Source organism: Aethalodelphis obliquidens, unplaced genomic scaffold (genome assembly GCF_003676395.1).
Source record: "Aethalodelphis obliquidens isolate GAN/ISIS:26980383/991018 unplaced genomic scaffold, ASM367639v1 scaffold9, whole genome shotgun sequence".
NCBI lineage: Eukaryota > Metazoa > Chordata > Mammalia > Artiodactyla > Delphinidae > Aethalodelphis > Aethalodelphis obliquidens.
The window spans coordinates 23041136-23061639 of NW_020837953.1; the positions used below are offsets into that span (position 1 = coordinate 23041136).

At 41.2% G+C, this 20504-nt stretch overlaps 1 non-coding gene and 1 pseudogene across 1 annotated transcript; one reads left to right on the forward strand and one right to left on the reverse strand.

Moving 5' to 3' along the window:
* Positions 1–2055: 2055 nt before the first annotated feature.
* On the reverse strand, positions 2056–2161 carry LOC113622495 (U6 spliceosomal RNA). Its single transcript, XR_003433541.1, has one exon. It is a non-coding gene; the product is annotated as a U6 spliceosomal RNA (small nuclear RNA).
* A 13361-nt stretch (positions 2162–15522) lies between these two features.
* Positions 15523–16186, forward strand: LOC113622402 (60S ribosomal protein L18 pseudogene; annotated as a pseudogene).
* The last annotated feature ends 4318 nt before the right edge of the window (positions 16187–20504 follow it).

Genomic DNA, 20504 nt, shown 5'->3' on the forward strand with positions numbered 1-20504 from the left:
TTTTTCAGGTAGACTGCCTATTTCCTCTTCATTTGTTAGGTCTGGTGGGTTTTTATCTTGCTCCTTCATCTGCTGTGTGTTTTTCTGTCTTTTCATTTTGCTTATTTTACTGTGTTTGGGGTCTCCTTTTTTGCAGGCTGAAGGTTCGTAGTTCCTGTTGTTTTTTGTGTCTGTCCCCAGTGGCTAAGGTTGGTTCAGTGGGTTGTGTAGGCTTCCTGGTGGAGGGTACTAGTGCCTGTGTTCTGGTGTATGAGGCTGGATCTTGTCTTTCTGGTGGGCAGGTCCACGTCTGGTGGTGTGTTTTGGGGTGTCTGTAGACTTACTATGATTTTGGGCAGCCTCTCTGCTAATGGGTGGGGTTGTGTTCCTGTCTTGCTAGTTGTTTGGCATAGGATGTCCAGCACTGTAGCTTGCTGGTCGTTGAGTGAAGCTGGGTGCTGGCGTTGAGATGGAGATCTCTCGGAGATTTTTGCTGTTTGATATTATGTGCAGCTCGGAGGCCTCTTGTGGACCAGTGTCCTGAAGTTGGCTCTCCCACTTCAGAGGCACAGCGCTGAGTCCTGGCTGCAGCACCAAGAGCCTTTCATCCACAGGGCTCCTTAATTTGGGATGATTCGTTGTCTATTCAGGTATTCCACAGATGCAGGGTATATCAAGTTGATTGTGGAGCTTTAATCCGCTGCTGGGAGAGATTTCCCTTTCTCTTCTTTGTTCTGACAGTTCCCAGGGGCTCAGCTTTGGATTTGGCCCCGCCTGTGCGTGTAATTCGCCGGAGGGCGTCTGTTCTTTGCTCAGACAGGACGAGGTTAAAGGAGCCGCTGATTCGGAGGCTCTGGCTCACCCAGGCCGGGGGGTAGGGAGGGTCACGGAGTGCGGGGCGGGCCTGCAGCGGCAGAGGCCTGCGTGACGCTGCAGCCTGAGGCGCGCCGTGCGCTCTCCCGGGGAGCCGTCCCTGGATCCCGGGACCCTGGCAGTGGCGGGCTGCACAGGCTCCCCGGAAGGGCGTGTGGCTAGTGACCTGTGTTCGCACACAGGCCTCCTGGCGGCGGCAGCAGCGGCCTTAGCGTCCCATGTCCGTCTCTGGGCTCCGCACTCTTAGCCGCGGCTCGCGCCCGTCCCTGGAGCTCTCTCAAGCAGCGTTCTTAATCCCCTCTCCTCGTGCACCAGGAAACAAAGAGGGACGTAAAAGTCTCTTGCCTCTTCGGCAGGTCCAGACCCCTCCCCGGACTCTCTCCCGGCCAGCCGCGGCGCACCAACGCCCTGCAGGCTGTGTTCACGCCGCCAACCTCAGTCCTCTCCCGGCGCTCCGACAAAAGCCGGAGCCTCAGCTCCCAGTCCCGCCCGCCCCGGCGGGCGAGCAGACAAGCCTCTCGGCTGGTGAGTGCCGGTCGGCCCGATCCTCTGTGCTGGAATCTGTCCGCTTTGCCCTCCGCACCCCTGTTGCTGTGCTCTCCTCCGCGGCTCCCAAGCTCCCCCACTCCGCCTCCCGAAGTCTCTACCCGCGAAGGGGCTTCCTAGTGTGTGGACACCTTTCCTCCTTCACAGCTCTCTCCCGCTGGTGCAGGACCCGTCCCTATCCTTTTGTCTCTGTTTAGTTTTTTCTTTTGCCCTAACCAGGTACGTGGGGGGTTCCTTGCCTTTTGGGAGGTCTGAGGTCTTCTGCCAGCGTTCAGTAGGTGTTCTGTAGGAGTTGTTCCACGCGTAGATGTATTTCTGGTGTATCTGTGGAGAGGAAGGTGATCTCCGCGTCTTACTCTTCTGCCATCTTCCCGGAAGTCTCCTGAGCTCCTTTTTAAGTCTGAATAACATTCCATCATATGTATATACCACATTGTGTTTATCCATTCATCCATCAGTGGACACTTGGGTTTCTTCCACCTTTGTCTATTGTGAATAATGCTGTTATAGACAAGGATGTACAACTATCTCTTCGAGACTTTGCTTTGAATTCTTTTGTTTACGTACTCAGAAGTGGAATTGCTGGATCATATGGTAATTCTTTTTTTTTTTTTTTTTTTGAGGAACTACCATACTGTCTTTCACAGCAACTGCACCAAAAGTATGGAACGCTGCATGAATTTGTGTGTCATCTTGCACAGGGGCCATGCTAATTTTCTCTGTATTGTTCCAGTTTCAGCACATGTGCTGCCGGAGCATGCACCCAAGGTGATTTTTAAACTGACCTTGAAGGAGGCTTTAGACACTTTTTAAATTTGCTTGATTGATTTTGCTTTTTCACCAGAGGGTCCCTTTTCTCTTTTTTCAAGTTGCAAAAAAAAATCTGTCAATTATTATTTAAAATGTACCTGTGTGAATTTATTATTATTTTAAGTAAGTTTGTCATTTCATAAAAGTAATATACCCTCATTTAAAAGTTGAAGCACTATAGAAAAGTTTTTTTTTTAAAAAGAGCAACTAATCATCTCAAATCCTACTAGCCAGAAATAAGTAGTGTTAATACTTTAGATACTATTCCAACTATCTCTCTCTGCATATGAGAGACAGAAAAAGTGGGTTGATAGAAATAATTTTATAGAAATGGGATTATATTGTACATATTATTATAAAATAAAAAATTAAAATTAATTTTATTTTAATTCAACAGAAAAAAAGCTGAAGGGAAACTGAAGGCATGCTAAGCTTCAGATAAATATTTCCTTACTCTGAGATATACAAGTTACTAAAGTGCCTTTTATTTTTTATTTATTTATTTTTTTGCGTTACGCGGGCCTCTCGCTGCTGTGGCCTCTCCTATCGCGGAGCACAGACTCCGGACGCCCAGGCTCAGTGGCCATGGCACACGGGCCCAGCCGCTCCGCGGCACGCGGGATCCTCCCGAACCGGGGCACGAACCCATGTGCCCTGCATCGGCAGGCGGACTCTCAACCACTGCACCACCAGGGAAGCCCTAAAGTGCCTTTTAGATTAAGAAATATATGGAAATCTTTAAAAGATGGGAGCCATTATGTAGATCTTACTTACCTAATCCTGTTTTTAAAATTTTGTGGACAGAAGTCTTATCACATTTTAGATAAGGTAATCAGCACCTCACACTTTCTCTCAACCTCTTCCCTCACCCCTTGATTTTAATTGTTTTACTATTTTTTCTTTGTCCAGATTTATAAAGTAGACATTATGGACCATTTACGTTATTGTTCAATATTTATGTGAATTTGGTGCTCACCATGGGGCTTTTTCAAAGTTACCATCTCCATACTCTGTATTTTGATTCCTTCTTGTGTTCTTGAATTTCAACAGAGTATTTTTTTCAGGAAGGATTCAGAGGTACTATACTCCCTGAGTTTCCTCATGTTAGAGAATGTCAGCTGATTGCCTTTATAGTTGAATGATAATTTGGCTGGGTATAATATTCTTATGCTTACATTGTTTCCCTCAGATTTTTCTTTTTTAGCTACTTCTCCAATTTTTTTTGTCATTGAAGTTGCTATGAGCAGTTGGAGGTGACTTGTTTTATCTCTCTGAATTCCTGAAGAGTTACTTATTCACCTATGAAGTTCAATAATTTAACTAGATTGTGTCTCTGTTTGTATATTCTGTAACAGTTTTCCCCCCTAGTATATGATATGCATTTTCAATCTGAAAATTTAGTTCTTTTATTTCAGGGATTTTTTTCTGTATTATATCTCTGAGTTAGCTCTATCTTACCTGTGTTGGGTTCTTTATGTCATGGACAAAATCGTTCGTCTTTTGGTGCATTTTTGCTCTAAACTTTTTGTTTTTCTTCTCTTATTGTCCTGGGATGATTTTTTTCTTCATGTTATTAATTAAATTTTAAGCCCCATTCCTTCTTCTTTCTAATTTATTTGTTAGATTTCATATGTTGTTGTTTTGGTTCTTGATTTTTTCCCCCCAGCTCCTCATTTTCCCTTTTTATCCAAATCTGCTATTTTGTCTCATCTTTGAGCTCTTATCTTATTAATTCTTACTCTAATTAAGATCTGTAACACTCACCACTGATGGGAAATATGCTTTTATTTTTTTGAGTTATACTTTTTCCATGTTGCAGTCTTTGTCTGACTTTTGCTTACTTTGTCAGGATATTTAATATTTTACCATCATTTTTGTCTTTTCCTCTACCTTCCTCTTTTCTGCCTCCTCCCTCAGTTCCTCCTCTCTCTCCTAATCCTTCTTTTTGTAGCATGTTTGACTGGTGACTGTGCCATGTATTGGGCTCTTGCTTAATGTGGGTCACTACAGACCTTCTGTTTTCTCTAACTCAGTGAGGATTAGTTGAAATAGTTATAGATTCAGGGAATTCCCTGGTGGTCCAGTGGTTAGGACTTGGTACTTTCACTGCTGAGGCCCCTGGTTCAATCCCTGGTTGGGGAACTAAGATCCCACAAGCCATGCAGCATGGCAAAAAAAAAAAAAAAAAAGCTTTGTGGAAGGAGAGGGATGGACTGGGAGTTTGGGGTAGGTAGACGCAAACTATAACATTTAGAATGGGTAAACAACAAATAAACAACAAAGTCCTACTGTATAGCACAGGAAACTATATCCAATCTCCTGGGATAAACCATAATGGAAAAGAATGTATATATGTGTATAACTGAGTCACTTTGCTGTACAGCAGAGATTGGCATAGCATTGTAAATCAACTATACTACAATAAAAATAAATAAAAAAATAAAAATAAACAATAGATTCATAGGAAATTGCAAAAATAACATATAGAGATCCCCTGTACCCCTCATCCAGGTTCTTTCAAAGACATGGTCATATGCAACTATATACAGTTCAATATCAAGAACAGAAAACCATTGTAACAAAACCATTGTTACAATCCACAGACCTTATTGAGAGTTTACCAGTTTTACATGGCCTCACTTATGTGTGTATATTTAGTTCTATACAATTTTATCACGTGTATTATTCATATAACCACAGCTGCAATCATGATACAGAACTGCTCCATCACCACAAAGATCCTCTGTGCTCTCCTTTTCTTGTCCTATCCACTGTCCTGCCTACACCTCTCCCCCTCCCTAACTCCTAGCAACCACTAATCTGACTTCCTCTGTAATTTTGTGATTTGAGAATTATGTATAAATGGAATCATACAGTATGTGACCTTTTGTGACTGGCTTTTCTTCTCACTCAGCATAATGCTCTCAAGATGCATCCAGGTTGTTGTGTGTGTTGACAGTCCCTTTCCTGGGGATTGCTGAGTAGTATTCCATGGTGTAGATGTTTGTTTAACCATTAGCTGATTGTAGGACATTTTGGTGGTGTCCAGTCTTTGGCTTTTACAAAAAATCTGCTGTGAACAATCAAGTACAGGTTTTTATGTGGACATGAGTCTCATTTCTCTGAGCTAAATGCCCAGGAGTGTGATTGCTGGGTCAAATGGTAAGTGTATGTTTAGTACTTTAAGAGGTTGCCAAACTATTTCCCAGGATGGCTGTGACATTTTATATTCCCACTAGCAATGTATGAGAAATCCTCATCAGCATGTGGTGTTCGGTATTGTCACTAATTTTAAATTTAGCTTTCTTAATAGGTTGTACGTTGGATTTAAAATGTCACTTCAAGAGTGATGGTTTCACACAGCTATTGCTCCAGGTTTTCCTGAAACAGAGATGCTAAACTTTAGGCTCAGTTGCAGTTCACAACAATAAAACTCAAGTTTAAAATAGCTTTAAGCCATCCTGCACTTTCCCCCCAATTGCTACTACATTGTGGTAACATCTTGATAATCCTCAAATCTTCGTGGGGAATTTCAGCGGTTAGAACAAAGTTACCACAACCCTTGATGCTTTGGAGTTCTGAATTTTCCTCATTATCTGGCTGGAATATTTCACTAATTTCAAACTAATGCCCCAGCTTTCCTGTTTTGATCCATGATCCCATTTGAAGATATAACTTTTAAATCATTGTGTTATGAAATGATATAAGAAGAATGAAACCAAAGCCATATGATCCAATTTGGGGGTTCCCTGGGAATTCATTGTAGCAGGATATTGAAATAAGCATATTCCCACATCTTGAAAATAAAATATTTAACAGAGTATATTTTTGTTAGGAAGTTAAATGATCTGTATAATTAACTTTTATGTGTTAAAGGTTAAAAAGAAAAGATGACAAATTTACTTTAAAACATCTAGGTATGCATTTTTCTGTGACCTTTGAGCAGATTCCACCCTATAGTTTTCCTTTCTCTGGTATCCTGGGCTAGCCACGTGGGCCAGTGATGTCAGTGTTAACTGTGCTTTCTATGGTCTTTGCCCTTTCCCTGATCACTTAGCAATATCTAACCCTAATATTATTTTAACTATATATATATAGATAGATAGATAGATAGATAGATGTGGACCATTTTTAAAGTCTTTATTGAATTTGTTACAATATTGTTTCTGTTTTATGTTTTTTGGCTGTGAGGCATGTGGGATCCCAGCTCCCTAGCCAGGGACTGAACCTGCACCCCCTGCATTGGAAAGCGAAGTCTTAACCACTGGACCACCAGGGAAGTCCCTAACTATATTGTTAATACAACTGGGCTCCTGGAAAAATAAAAAGTACTTATTTTCTAGTCACTATCTACATAACACAAAAGGCCTCAGTATCCAGTGTGTGCAGAGTGGGATGTGAATGAGAAGTGAGCTGACCCATCCTATGGAATTCTGGATGGTCCAGGATGAAGAGGCACTGGTTACTGAGCAGGCTAGGGTGAGGGGTGGAATTACAAACTGGAGGATTTGTTGAGGATTCAATGTGGAATAAATCATTGAATCCTCTCCCCAAGCCCTGTTTCCCGCTTCTGTGCACATAATGCCAGTACACAGAAGTCTCCAAAGACTATTTGGAGAAATTAAACCCAAGAAATTTGGAACTGAGGTTCAGCAAAATTAACTGAAGGTCTACAGGTGAAATAATTCTACCATCAGCCTTACCTCTTTCTGCTTAGTGTGCAGACCAGCTTAATCCCCAACAAGGTAGGAAAGAAGAAGTATTTTCTCTGGAGAAACTGAATTGCCCTGGAGAAAAGACCTCCATGCACTGATTTGGGGAATCCACCAATGCAATGGCTAACTTCCTTCCTCATCACCTTAATATAAGCCTGCTGTGCATGAATCTTGCCAGGTCTCTGAATTTTCAGTCAGTTTTAAACACAGACAATCAAATGTCACCAGACAAATGAGGAAAGCCTTCATCCTGAAAGAGAGAAACCAAAGTAAAAAAGCAAAACTGAATAAAGCAATCTGGGAGAAGCAGAGATAATATAGCAAACAGAAGAAAACTTCCAAAACTGCCACCAACCCAGTTCTAATAAATATTCTCAGAGAGCAATGAGAAGGTATTGCATCTCTAAAACAAGGACAAGATACTATAAAGATCTCATTGAAATAAAATGATAGTTCAAGTAAAAATGGGTGGAAGACCAAGTCAAAGAAATAAGATAAAAAGCAGAACAAAAAGTAAAGGTTTGGAAAATATGAGGATGGTGAGAAGAAACATAAAGAATAAACTCTAAAAATCCCACCTCTGACTAAGAAGTTTCCAGGAAGAAAGAAGAAACAGGGAAGGAAACAGAGGAAAAGCTGTATGAAAAAAATTTCCCAAATGAAGGATGCCAGCCTCCTGATTAAAAAGGCCCACCTCCTAAAGAGGACACATCAGAATGAGAGAAGGAAGATCCAAGTTAAGGCATATTATAGAGAGGTTTTAGAACCTGGGATTAGGAGATTCCCTAAAAGCTTCCAAATATAAAACAATACAAAAGAATTCATATGCAAAGGACTAGGATCAGAATGACATTAGACTTCTCAGTAGCAACGTTGGGTACCAGAAAGCAGCTGAACAATAGCGTCAAAAACTTTATGGAATATACTTTTCAACCAGGAGTTTTATACCTTGCCAGGCTATCAGTCCAGTGTGAGGGCAGAATTAAGACATCTTCACCTAGCCACAGACAGCTTGCCTGCTTAAAACTCTCATAGAAAACATTGAGAAAGTGTCCCAGCAAATCCTGAGTAATCCAAAAGAGGAGATGTCATGGCATCCAGGAAATAAGGGATTCAATTCAGGAAAGCACTGAAGAGAAGGAAGGTACAGGCTGACAGCAGAGAGGACCACCAGCGGGGAGTGGAGGAGGAGGTTGGAGATGAGTATGTGGAAAGAATTAAGAATACGCATATGGAAAATTTTGCAAGTGAAATAATTTTTAAAAACTACCCAAAAGCCTGTACATGAAAGGATATGTAATTGTACACTGCTCAGCTCTGCAGTGAAACCACAAATAATTTGCTGTGTGATCATACTGTTGCAAACCTTTACATTGGTGAGCAGTCTTTCCTTTGCAAGTAAGTGAAAACTCAAAGTGGCTTAAGCCTTAAAGGGAATTACAGTGTTTTGCTCACATGATTGGCAACTTAGAAGGTAGTTTAGGCTCCAGATGAGGCTTGATCCAGGGTTTCTCTAAAATTTTTAATTTCCATCATTCCCCTTGGCAATATCTATTCAAAGTAATACCAGCTTTCCTTATGGGTGCAAGGTAGTTTCCAGTACCTTCTAGGGGTGTCTAGGGTTCAGTCCATCAGGAAGAGAATACTTCCCTAGGAGCTTCTGCAGAAAAACAAGGAAATTCTATCCCAGTTTCCTCCAGAAAACATCTCATTGGTCAATATTGGGTTACATGCCTTCTCTTGATCAGTCACTGTAGCTTGCGGGATGGGGTTTAGCCAATCAGGGCCCAACCCTGTAGCCAGAGATCATGTCAGTTTCCAAGGAAAGTGGTGACTGTGTAGGGGAACAGTGGGTACCCAAATGGGAATCAAGGTACAGTTAAAAGAGGAAAGAGAATGGAGGTTAGGTTGCCAACAAACAGCAAATATCTATTTTACAACACCAATTATTTAACTAAAAATTGTGAAATAGCTGGAGGGGGCCATACAGATTGGTGGAATAAAGGAGCCAAACTGATATCCATCATAATTCAAAATCAATAGAGAATGTCTGAAATTTATGGATCAATAGATAACTGTTTAAACATATTATTTAGACACGTGGAGGGAGCTAGAAGAAAAAACAACTGCAAGAGTTATAAGTCACTACATCTGGGTAGCTAGTCTGGGGATGGGGTGGAATAGGGCAGGGCATTATGATTTTTCATGAGAAGATTTTTGTATGATTTGCTTTTAAAACTATGTTCAAATGCATTACTTTGATTAAACATTTAAAAAAATCTCCAAGCTGTCATGAAAAAACCATGAAATTATATGAAATGGAAAAGCAGGAGGTTGCCGACTTTGCCTTGTGAAAAAGTACAAAAATTCAAAATGGCACCCCAGCCATTTTTTAGTTAAATCCACATGCCATGGATGTGTGCAGTGTTCTGTGATTTCCCGCACCTCTAGCACACTGCTACATATCCCCGGGGAAGGGAAGAGTATGCCCTAGTTTGAGAAGTATAGATTAAGACACATCAGGACAAAGAATCTGAAAGGTTTTAAAAAGGAAAAACGCATACTTTACCCTAGAGGAAAACCAAGGCCAGGTCCCCTGTGAGCATAACACAGTACAACAACACAAAGAAGAGGCTAAAAAGATGCTGGCTTTGGGGTGCTGTCCAGAGCTCTGCCCTGGCACTCTTCTTTCAATGTGGGCCAAACTCTGTTACATTGTCCTTCCTTTTGTCACAGACAGTTTCACTTCTTGTATTGTTTCTCCTTAGACCATACACGCTGCTCCAGCAACGCTCAAAGGACTTTTCTTTAGCTTGTGTCACCAGCTTGATCGAAAACTGTTCATTCCTCCTGGGACCCTGGACCCAGCAGGGTAGCATCATGTAAAGAGACATCTCTGGAGCACAGGGACACACATACAGGATGGCCCCCTTGGGAAGACTTAGGTGTGAAAGGACAGACCACAAAGACAGAGAGTAGTTTAGGCACTACAGTCTTTCCCGGCTGCTGTGTTTGATAACCTCCAAATTATAAAGGCAAACCCCATGATTGATGACAAAGAGTGACCAGATAGGGTTCAGTTTTAAAAACGAGTGACTTTCTGTTTCAACAAGGGGAGACTTGTATATAACTTTGAGGGCAAATTACATCCAAATTTAAGACAAATCCTTTCATGGGACTTTCGGTTTCACAGCCATAAGGCAAAACATTCTTTGCTGAAATGGCATCTTGGGAGCAGTGAGGAATTCATCTGCTCTTCACGATGGTGCTAAGGCTATGTCTTCACTTTGGGTTGAGTTAGCATGTCTGCAGATCATGGGAAGCAGAGACCGAAAGTCTTCCTCCCCCTACCCACACCTACCTCGGCCCCCTCTTGCTGGACCCCAGAGGAGACTGGGATGGGGGTGAGGATCTTAACTAATGTAGGGAAGGAAGATACAGACAAACAATTCTGTTGTGGAAAGGGAACTGGTGGTTCCAGCGATGCAGCCCAATGGAGCCCAAGGAGGGAGATAGCCCTCTGCACTGTAATTCCCTTTTGCTCCCCCTAAGACTTCAGTAAAATTTTGTTAAATGTTACCATCTGGTTTACAATCTGGTTTCTGTGCTTGGGGGGAATTTGGGATGGGACTTTTAAGAGAGCAGAAATAATCCAGAGAAATGCAACACAGGAATGAAGGAACAAGTTGACCAAAAGTCAGACAGCTACTTAATGTTCTAGCAACAACCAGGGCTGCTTTGAGGGGACCTGGGACCTGGGACATGGAAGTATTCCTCAGGGATTTTCAGAGATCGTTGGGGAGAGAACCTGAGAAAGTGTGAGTCTTTCTTACAGTTAAGCTGTTTGGGGACTCAGACTATCGCTACCTAGATTTTCAGGGGAAGGATGATTTTTGGAAGACTGTAGAACTTGGGAGCATGGAGGGCTTATTTTTAAGACCTTGAGTATAGTTGTGGGACAAACTAACGTCTTAACCGTTTGTTTCTCTAGTTCAGTATTTTCCCAAATTCTTAATGGAGAGCCATATAGCCAATGAAGGATATCAAAGACCACAGCCCACACAAATGCAGGTACCGCATTTCAATGCAGCAGGTTATCTGTACTGTACCCAATACTGCAATTGGACATACTCACTGAGCCAGTTCAGACTGGACAGTTCCCACGAGCTCAAGCCTCATTCCCAACATTTCAGCTGAAATCCCTGACCTGCTTAAGTTTGAACTCATTCATATTACATTCACTAACTTCGACCCCCAAATTATTACCAGCAATTCTCACTGACTCCTGGGAAAACCCTGGAGTCCTTTTTTAAGGGGGCGGGGGGAAGAGAAGCAGAAGACCACAGAGAATTAGAGAAAAGCAACCAATCTTTCCTTCTTTCTAAATACATATCATTTCAGTTAACTATCAGATTCTTTACATGAGCCAGACGTTTAATGCCCACATTGGAATTTTGCATTTTGTGTGGACGGCACACCCCTCCCACAGCATGGCAGATAAGATATTTATTTACTGGTAAAAATCCAAAACCCACAGAAAAAACCAAACTCACACAAAAGTTTTGATTCAAATTGCCATTGTGAAATAAGAAAACCTTGAGCTAAGGATTGCATCCAATTAGAATTATGTTAATGGAATCCCAAATTTGTCTCCCCGATTTCATTGATTGAATCCCCAAGTTTTCACCCATCATTTTGCTAATGCACAGAATGCTGGCCCCAGAGAGGGCTGAGTTTTCAGGGAAGTGGCCCCAGCCACCTGGAACCCTCACAGAAGGGAGTCCCTCCCTGGTGGCTTCTGAGCAGCTGCTCTGAGCGCCAGGAGGAGAGGGGTTCCACGGGGGGCTGGGGAAGCCCTTAGCAGATGGTGTTTCTTCTTTCCCTCTCTTGTTTAGAGCAGAGATTCCCCCCGGGGTTACCGGCTCTCGGCAGCTGAGCTTTGGAGTTTGATCTCCTCTTTTCTCTCTGACCCTCTAGTCCACAAAGGCCCAGATCTCTTGTGGCTAAAAAATTTATAAGAGCCTAGTCCAGGCATTCAGTGGGAGGTGGGAACTTACAACGTTCCAGCACTGCCTTTGGTATCAGAGAGCCTGACTCTACTGTTTATCCTCTGTATGACCTTGTGCAAATGATTCCAACTTGGACCTGAAATGCGGGGGTAACACAATCCTAGCTCACGGGTGATGATTAATGAGGTGATGTGTGTGTAGCACTTGGCACACCGCCTGGCACAATGGTGGGCCTCCTATAAATTACAGTTATTAATATCACTTCCTGCTGGGAAGTAAGGAAACGGGAAATCATTTAGCTGAGTCTAAAATATAAAATCAGTACTTTCATATTAAAGTTAATTAATGATAGCAATTGTTAGGCCAAGACCCTGTTGGCTCTCATTTCTGGCTTGTCCTAGAGCAGAAACAGAAAAAAAAAAAAACAAAAAAACAAGACTGAATTGTGTAAGAACATATTAACTCCCAGTTAATCAATACATAACTAAGGTATTCTTTGAAGCAGGCCCGAAAGGCAAAGTAGACATTTGACTGACAGACAAGGGGCTAGTCAGGGTGGCAGATATGTAGCTGATATCCTGTACTCCCCTCCACTTCCTGTCCTTGCTGCATATCCCCTGCTTAGGGCAGACATCTTTAATCAATCATAGCATCTTATCTTGCTAAACCTGGATTCTGCCTTATGATAGTTTTCCTTCTTCCGTTTTTCTGTAGTAAAGTATTTTAAAGCAAATCTTGAATATTGCATCATTATAATCCTGCAGGATACAGTTCTTAAAAAAATGGATGTTTTCTTACATAACAACAAGGTATTATCTCACCTAACAAAATTAACAACAAAAAAGATCCTTTGTATTGTCTAATACCAGGTTCATAATAAAATTTCCCTGATTGTCTCGAAATATTTAGGATTATGTTTAACGCAGCTGTGGACCAAGAGTCAGAGTTTTTAAAGCATGAGTCAGAAGCATCTGCAGGCTGCCCTTTGAGGAATGGAAAGGAGGGGTTTCTCCGACCGCTGGTTGGCTTTGCGCTTTCAAAAGCTTGTTCCTGGAGGTGGGAGCATCTATGGTCTATCTTCCTCTCTGAGGATTGCTAGTTCCTTGAATCCTTTGTTCTGCCAGGAAGCAAGGAGGCCTTCTTATAAATAGGACTCTGGAACTCTGGGGTCCCAAGGTTTTCCAGGGATGACCCTAGCTGATCAGGCCCTGCTGTGAGTGGTGATACTAGTAGGGGGTTGTGGGTGTCCTCAGCTCCCAGGAAGTTGCTGATCCTACCCTGGAGGGCTGGTCATGGGAGTTAGATCTCCCTCTGCTCAGGCCGTCTCAAGTTATCTATCTGTCCACTCTGCACCCCAGGGAGCAGGTGTCCTGTGTGCTTTGGAATCAACTGCCGGTGTGGCAGCAGGGACCGGCATGGATTTTCCGTTTCCTGAGCACGTCTGCGAGGAGATTGGAGACTCAATTTCAGGATGCCTGGGCCTGCACAAAGGCAGTGACAATGGCTGTTGTCTGGGAAATGGCCTACTGTGGAGATGGGGTAGGGAGGCAGCAAATTGGGGACTGTCGATTCCTTCCCTGGGGAGCCGACACTGTGCTCTGGCAGACAAAGGTCTGATTTAGTACAGGACACACTGAAGTCAGAGAGAATGTCCTGGGAGGAGCCATAGAGCATCTCCACTGAGACCCTTGGTCCTTAGGGTCTTGCTGAGGTCAGGGGCTCAGGTGGCAGGACAGGAATAGGAACAGGGCAGCCTAGTCAGGGGTTGCAGGGGTTCCTGGGAAACTTTGGGATGGAAAAAGAGATCTGAGGGTTTGTACGTTGACTTCCCATTCTTCATGACACTGCCTTAGCCCTTCTAGGGGGAGTAGGACATAGATTTTTCCTGTTTCTCTCTCTTTTTTGTTTCTTTCCCTCCCTTCCTCTCTCCCTCCTCTCTCATTCCCTTTCTTTTATGTCCTTATTCATTCATTTATTCACTCATTTATCCAATGTCAACTGTCAAGGTTCTTCCTATATGTCGGCCACTGTGCCCAGAGCTTAGGATAAGATGGTGGAAAAGATAGACATGGTCCCTGCCCTCATGGGATTTACAGGTTAGGGGAGAGATGGACACCAACCGAGATAACACATAGATAAACTCAATGGTTACAAGTTGTAGTAAGGATTATGAGGAAAATAAAAGGGCTGAGATAGGACATTACACTGTGTTCTACCTACTAGTGGTGTCTGTTAAGCTCTGACCAGCTCCCTGCCCTTGTCCCTTGCTTCCCTCACAGGTGTGATTTCTTACCTTCCTCTGTGACCATTGGCTCTGTGTTGAGCCAGCTGCCAGGGCTCCTCCCTGACTGCAGGCAGGAGGGATTTCAGAGCTCTGGGACAACCCTCTGGGACTCTGACTGCAGGTAATGTCTTGATCTTGAGCCCCAGACCTATTTCTGTGCCAGAGAACCTGTCTTTTTAAAAAAATTTCTAGGTTTTTAATGGAGATATAATTTACATACAGTGAAACACACAGATCTTTAGTTCTGTCCATTTTTGCTTCATGTGTTCATAAGCTCTGTTATTAGATGCATACATATTTGGGATTGTTCTGTCTTCTTGATTATTTGACTCTTTTTATCATATGAAAATTTCCTCCTTTCCTCTAGTGGTATTCCTTGTCTTGAATCTACTTCAACTGTTATTAATATACCCTTTCTTTTAATTAGTGCATCTTTTCACTTTTAACCTCTCTGTGTTTATATTATTATTTATTTTTATTTAAGAATTTTTTTCCAGATTCATCAAATTTTAATATTTTGCAGAACCTGCCTTACCTTTCTCTAGCTATATTCATTTTTTTTCTGGACCATTTGAGAGTAGATTACATACATTAGGTTCCTTACCCCTTTAATGTTTCAGTATGCATTTCATAAGAACAAGAATATCCACTTACGTCACCCAAAAAGTTAGCAATTTTAGAATATTTAACACTAATACAATATTTTAATCTAATCTACAGTCATTACTGCAATTGCCCCAAATCTTTTTAAAAAATTTTTATTGGAGTATAGTTGATTTACAATGTTGTGTTACTTTTTGCTCTACAGCAAAGTGCATCAGTTATACATATACATATATCAACTCTTTTTTAGATTCTTTTCATATAGGTCATTATAGAGAACTGAGTAGAGCTCCCTGTGCTATACAGTAGGTCCTTATTAGTTATCTATTTTATATGCAGTTGTGTGTGTATGTCCATCCAAATCTCCCAGTTTATCCCTCCCCTCTCTGTGTTTTTATACTTAAAGTGTGTGTTTTATTATAAAAGGATATAATTGGGTCTTGCTCTTTTATTGTCAGATAATTTCTGCCTTTTAATTGAAGTGTTTAGTTCATTTACATTTAATATAATTATTGATTTGGTTGGATTGAAAGTACCATTTTTCCATTAGATATCTGTTTTTTCCACTTTGTTATTTTAAAATTTTCTTTCCTCCTTTCCTTTTTCTTTTGGGTTCTTGAGAACTTTTAGTATTCTATTTTTATCTCATCTAGTTTTTTAAAAAAATCTATATCTCTTGTTAAATGATTGTTCTAGCTCTCTCTTTCTGGACCTGGCTAAGGAGGAGGAGCCATGATGGGAGTTGACATCCAGCACAACAAGGACCGAAAGTTTCCACGCAAGGAGCCCAAGAGCCAGGACATCTACCTAAGGCTGTTGGTCAAGCTGTACAGGTTTCTGGCCAGATGAACCAACTTCACCTTCAATCAAGTTGTACCGAAGAGGTTGTTCATGAGTCACACCAACTGGCCACCTCTGTCCCTTTCCCGGATGATTTGGAAGATGAAGCTTCCTGGCCAGGAAGGCAAAAGAGCTGTGGTTGTGGGGACTATAACCGATGATGTGCATGTCCAGGAGGTGCCCAAACGGAAGGTGTGTGCTCTTCGAGTGAGCAGCTGCGCCTGGAGCTGCATCCTCAAGGCCGGGAGCAAGATCCTCACCTTCGACAAGTTGGCCCTGGACTCCCCCAAGGGCTGTGGCACTGTCCTCCTCTCTGGTCCTCGCAAGGGCCAAAAGGTGTACAGGCATTTCAGCAAGGCCCCAGGAACCCCGCATAGCAACACCAAACCCTATGTACGCTCCAAGGGCTGGAAGTTTGAGCATGCCAGAGGCCGATGGGCTAGCCGTGGGTACAAAAACTAACCCCAGATCCTACTGTGTTATTAAAAAGATTTTGGATGCTAAAAAAAAAAAAAAAAAAAAAAAAAGATTGTTCTAGGAATTGCAATATGCATTCTTAAATTATCAAAGTCTACCTTGAGTTAATATTATTCCCCTTCACAGATAATGTAAGAATCTTACAACAGTAGATTTTAATTTCCTCCCTCTTTTGTTCTATTTTTGACATTTATTTTTGTTTTTACATATGTTAACTCCCACAATGTAGTATCATTTTTTGCTCTAAACAGTAGTTTTTCTTTTAAGGAAATTAAGAATTAAGAAAAGTCTTTAACACTGACTCATACTTATTACTATTTCTGGCGTACTTTATTCCCTGATGGGGATCCTAGTTTCCATGTGGTACAATTTCTCTTCAACCTAAAGAACTTCCTTTAACATTTCTTATAATACAGATCAGCTAGTGATGAATTCTCCCAGCTTTGGCTTATTTAAAAATGTCTCTATTTCACCTTAATTTTTGAAGGATTTTTTTTTCTGAATATAGGCTTTTAGGGTGAAAGTTTATTTTTTTTCTAGCACTTTAATTTCTCCTTGCCTTCTAACTTGTGTCTAGTGGTAAATCAGTGATAAGTCATATATTTTTATCTTCATTCTCCTATCTGTAGGTGTTTTTGCAGGGGAGAGGGAGCTGTTTTTCTCTTTTTTTTTTTCTGAAATTTTGTTATGTGCTTTGATGGTGTTGTGTGTGTTTGTGTGTGTGTTTACACTGCTTGGGGTTTGTTGAACTTCTTGGATTTGTGGGTGGACATAGTCATGATATATGAAACTTTTTCAGTATTTTCAAAAATTAATATGCTTTATTTTTAGAGCAATTTTAGGTTCACAGCAAACTTGAGCAGAAAATCCAGAGTTTCCACATATCCCTTCTTATCATACACACACAACCTCCTTCACCATCAACATTCTGCCTCAGTGTGGTTTATTTATTACAGTTAATGATCAACATTAACACTCTCTGACTTAAATCACAGCAAGATCTTTTTTGACCCACCTCCTAGAGTAATGAAAATAAAAACAAAAATAAACAAATGGGACCTAATGAAACTCAAAAGCTTTTCCACAGCAAAGGAAACCATAAACAAAATGAAAAGAAGACCCACAGAATGGGAGAAAATATTTGCAAATGAAGTGACTGACAAGGGATTAATGTCCAAAATATACAAACAGCTCATGCAGCTCAATAACAAAAAAACAAACAACCTAATCAAAAAATGGGCTAAATAGACATTTCTCCAAAGAAGACATACAGATGCCAAAAAGCACATGAAAATATACTCAACATCACCAATTATTAGAGAAATGCAAATCAAAACTACAATGAGGTATCATCTCACACCACTCAGAATAGTCATCATTAAAAAAATCTACAAACAGTAAATACTGGAGAGGGTGTGGAGAAAAGGCAACCCTCCTACACTGTTGGTGGGAATGTAAACTGGTACAGTCACCATGGAGAACAGTATGCAGGTTTCTTAAAAAACTAAAAATACAGCTACCAGATGATCTAGCAATCCCATTCCTGGGCATATACCTGGAGAAAACCATAATTTGAAAAGATACCTGCACCCCAATATTCATTACAGCACTATATACAATAGCCAGGGCATGAAAGCAACCTAAATGTCCACGACAGAGGAATAGATAGAGAAGGTGTGGCACATATATACAATGGAATATTACTCAGCCATAAAAAAGAACAAAATAATGTTATCTGCAGCAACATGGATGGACCTAGAGATTGTCATACTGAGTGAAGTAAGTCAGACAGAGAAGGACAAATATTGCTTGATATTGCTTACATGTGGAATCTAAAATGGTACAAATGAACTTATTTACAAAACAGAAATAGACTTACAGATGTAGAAAACAATCTTATGGTTACCAGGGGGAAAGGTGGACGGGCTAAACTGGGAGATTGGGATGGACATATACACACAACTATATATTAAATAGATAACTAAAAAGGACCTACTGTATAGCACAGGGAACTCTACTCAGTTCTCTGTAATGATCTATATGGGAAAAGAATCTAAAAAGAGTGTATATATGTATAACTGATTCACTTTGCTGTAGAGCAGAAAGCAACACAACATTGTAAATCAACTATACTCCAATAAAAAGTTTTTAAAAACGATCAACATTGGCACATCTTTATCAACCAAAGTCCATAGTTTACATTTCAGTTAATTCTTTGGTGTTATGTATTCTAAGGGTTTTGACAAATGTATGACGTATTCACCATTACAGTATTTCAAAGAGCAGTCTCACTGCCCTAAAAATCCTCTGTGCCCCACCTATCTATCCCTCCCTCCCCCTAATTCCTGGAAACCACTAACCTTTTTACTGTCTCCATAGTTTTGCCTTTTCCAAAATGTCATATAGTTGAAATAATACAATGTGTAGGCCTTGCAGAGTGGCTTCTTTCACTTAGTAATGTTTTTAAGTTTCTTACGTGTCTTTTCACTGCTTGATAACTTGTTTTTTTAATCACTAAATAATATTTTATTGTTTGGGTGTATCACAGTATGTTTATTCATTCACTTATTGAAGGACATCTTGTTTCCTTTCTAATTTTGTTTTTCTTCCTTTAATTAATTAATTTACTTTTGGCTGCGTTGGGTCTTCGTTGCTGCGCGCGGGCTTTCTTTAGTTGCGGCGAATCGGGGCTACTCTTTGTTGCAGTGCGTGGGCTTCTCGTTGCGGTGGCTTCTCTTGTTGCGGAGCACGGGCTCTCGGAGTGCGGGCTTCGGTAGTTGTGGCACTCGGGCTCAGTAGTTGTGGCTTGAGGGCTCTAGAGCGCAGGCTCAGGAGTTGTGGCGCATGGGCTTTGTTGCTCCATGGCATGTGGGATCTTCCCGGACCAGGGGTCGAACCCGTGTGCCCTGCATTGGCGAGCAGATTCTTAACGACTGTGCCACCAGGGAAGTCCTGGCTTTCTAATTTTGGCAATTACGAATAAAGTCGCTGTAAACATTCATGTACAGGTTTTGGTGTAAGTGTAAGTTTTCAACTCATTTGAGTAAATACCAAGAAATGTGATTGCTGGGTCATATGGTAAGGCTATATTTAGCTTTGTAAGTGACCGCCAAACTGTCTTCTAAAGTAGCTGTACCATTTTCCATTCCCACCAACAGTGAATAAGATTTCATGTTGCTCCACAAACTCACCAGCATTTGGTGGTGTCAGTGTTTTGGATTTGGCCATTCTCAAAGGTGTATAGTGATATCTCACTGTTGTTTTATAGAGATATCTCACTGTATATCATCTTTGGTGACAATTCTGTTCAGATATTTTTCCTATTTTAAATTGAGTTGTTTGTTTTCTTATTGTTGAGTTTTAAGAGTTTTGGGTATATTTTATCAGATACATCTTTTGTAATATTTTCTCCCAGTTTGTGGCTTGTCTTCTCATTCTCTTGACAGTAATTATTAAAAAAATTTTTTTCAACCCCAGTCTCTCTCTTTTCTTTCTGAGGCTTCAATTCCATTTATGTTACACTACTTGGTATTGTTCCACAGGCCATTTTCCCATTCTTTTTTTTCTGTGTTCTTCAGCTTTCATGGTTCAAGTGCTGTGTTTTCAAATTCACTGATCTTTTAAAAATTTTTTTCCAATCTGTTGTTTAACTCATCAAGTTAAGTTTTAATTCCAGAAAGTGCATTTTTCAGTTCTGTTATTTTTATTTGGCTCCTTCTGTAGTTTCCATTGTTCTGTTGAGATTCCCCATTTGTTTATTCACTACATAGTACTCTCCTTTAAATCCTTAAACATATTTATAATGGCAGTTTTAAAGTCCTTTACTGCTAATTCCAACACCTGTGTCATCTTTAGGTCTGTTTCTACTGGTTAAATTTTCTCCTGGTTATGGGTTACACTTTCCTGTATAACAAAAAGGGTATACTTGATGTGGTGGATGCTGTATTGTTGAGGTTTATATTTTTGCTGTCTTCCTTTAAAGAATGTTGTGTTTTTCTTTTGAGAGGCATAGCTAATGTACTGGTACATCAGCTTGGGTCTGCCATTTCTTGGTTTTAGGCTTTCATAGGGTGAGTCTAGACTAGTCCTTAATGTCTGGTCTCCCTTGAGTCTCTGCTGAATGCCTGGGCTGTTCAGGAAGATCTCTCCACTCTGGATGGTCAGACTCCACAATCTTGCAGCACCGTGTGACCTCCAAAACCTCTGTTTGGCTCGCACTATGCCAGGAGCTGTTCTCTGTCAGGCAGTACAAATTCTCACTCTGTACGTACCCAGCTTTGTACCCAGTCAAAGACTCAATAAAACCCCTATGCAGATCCTGGTTCTCCTGTTCTGTGCCTCTTCCAACTCTCCTATTACCTGCCCCAC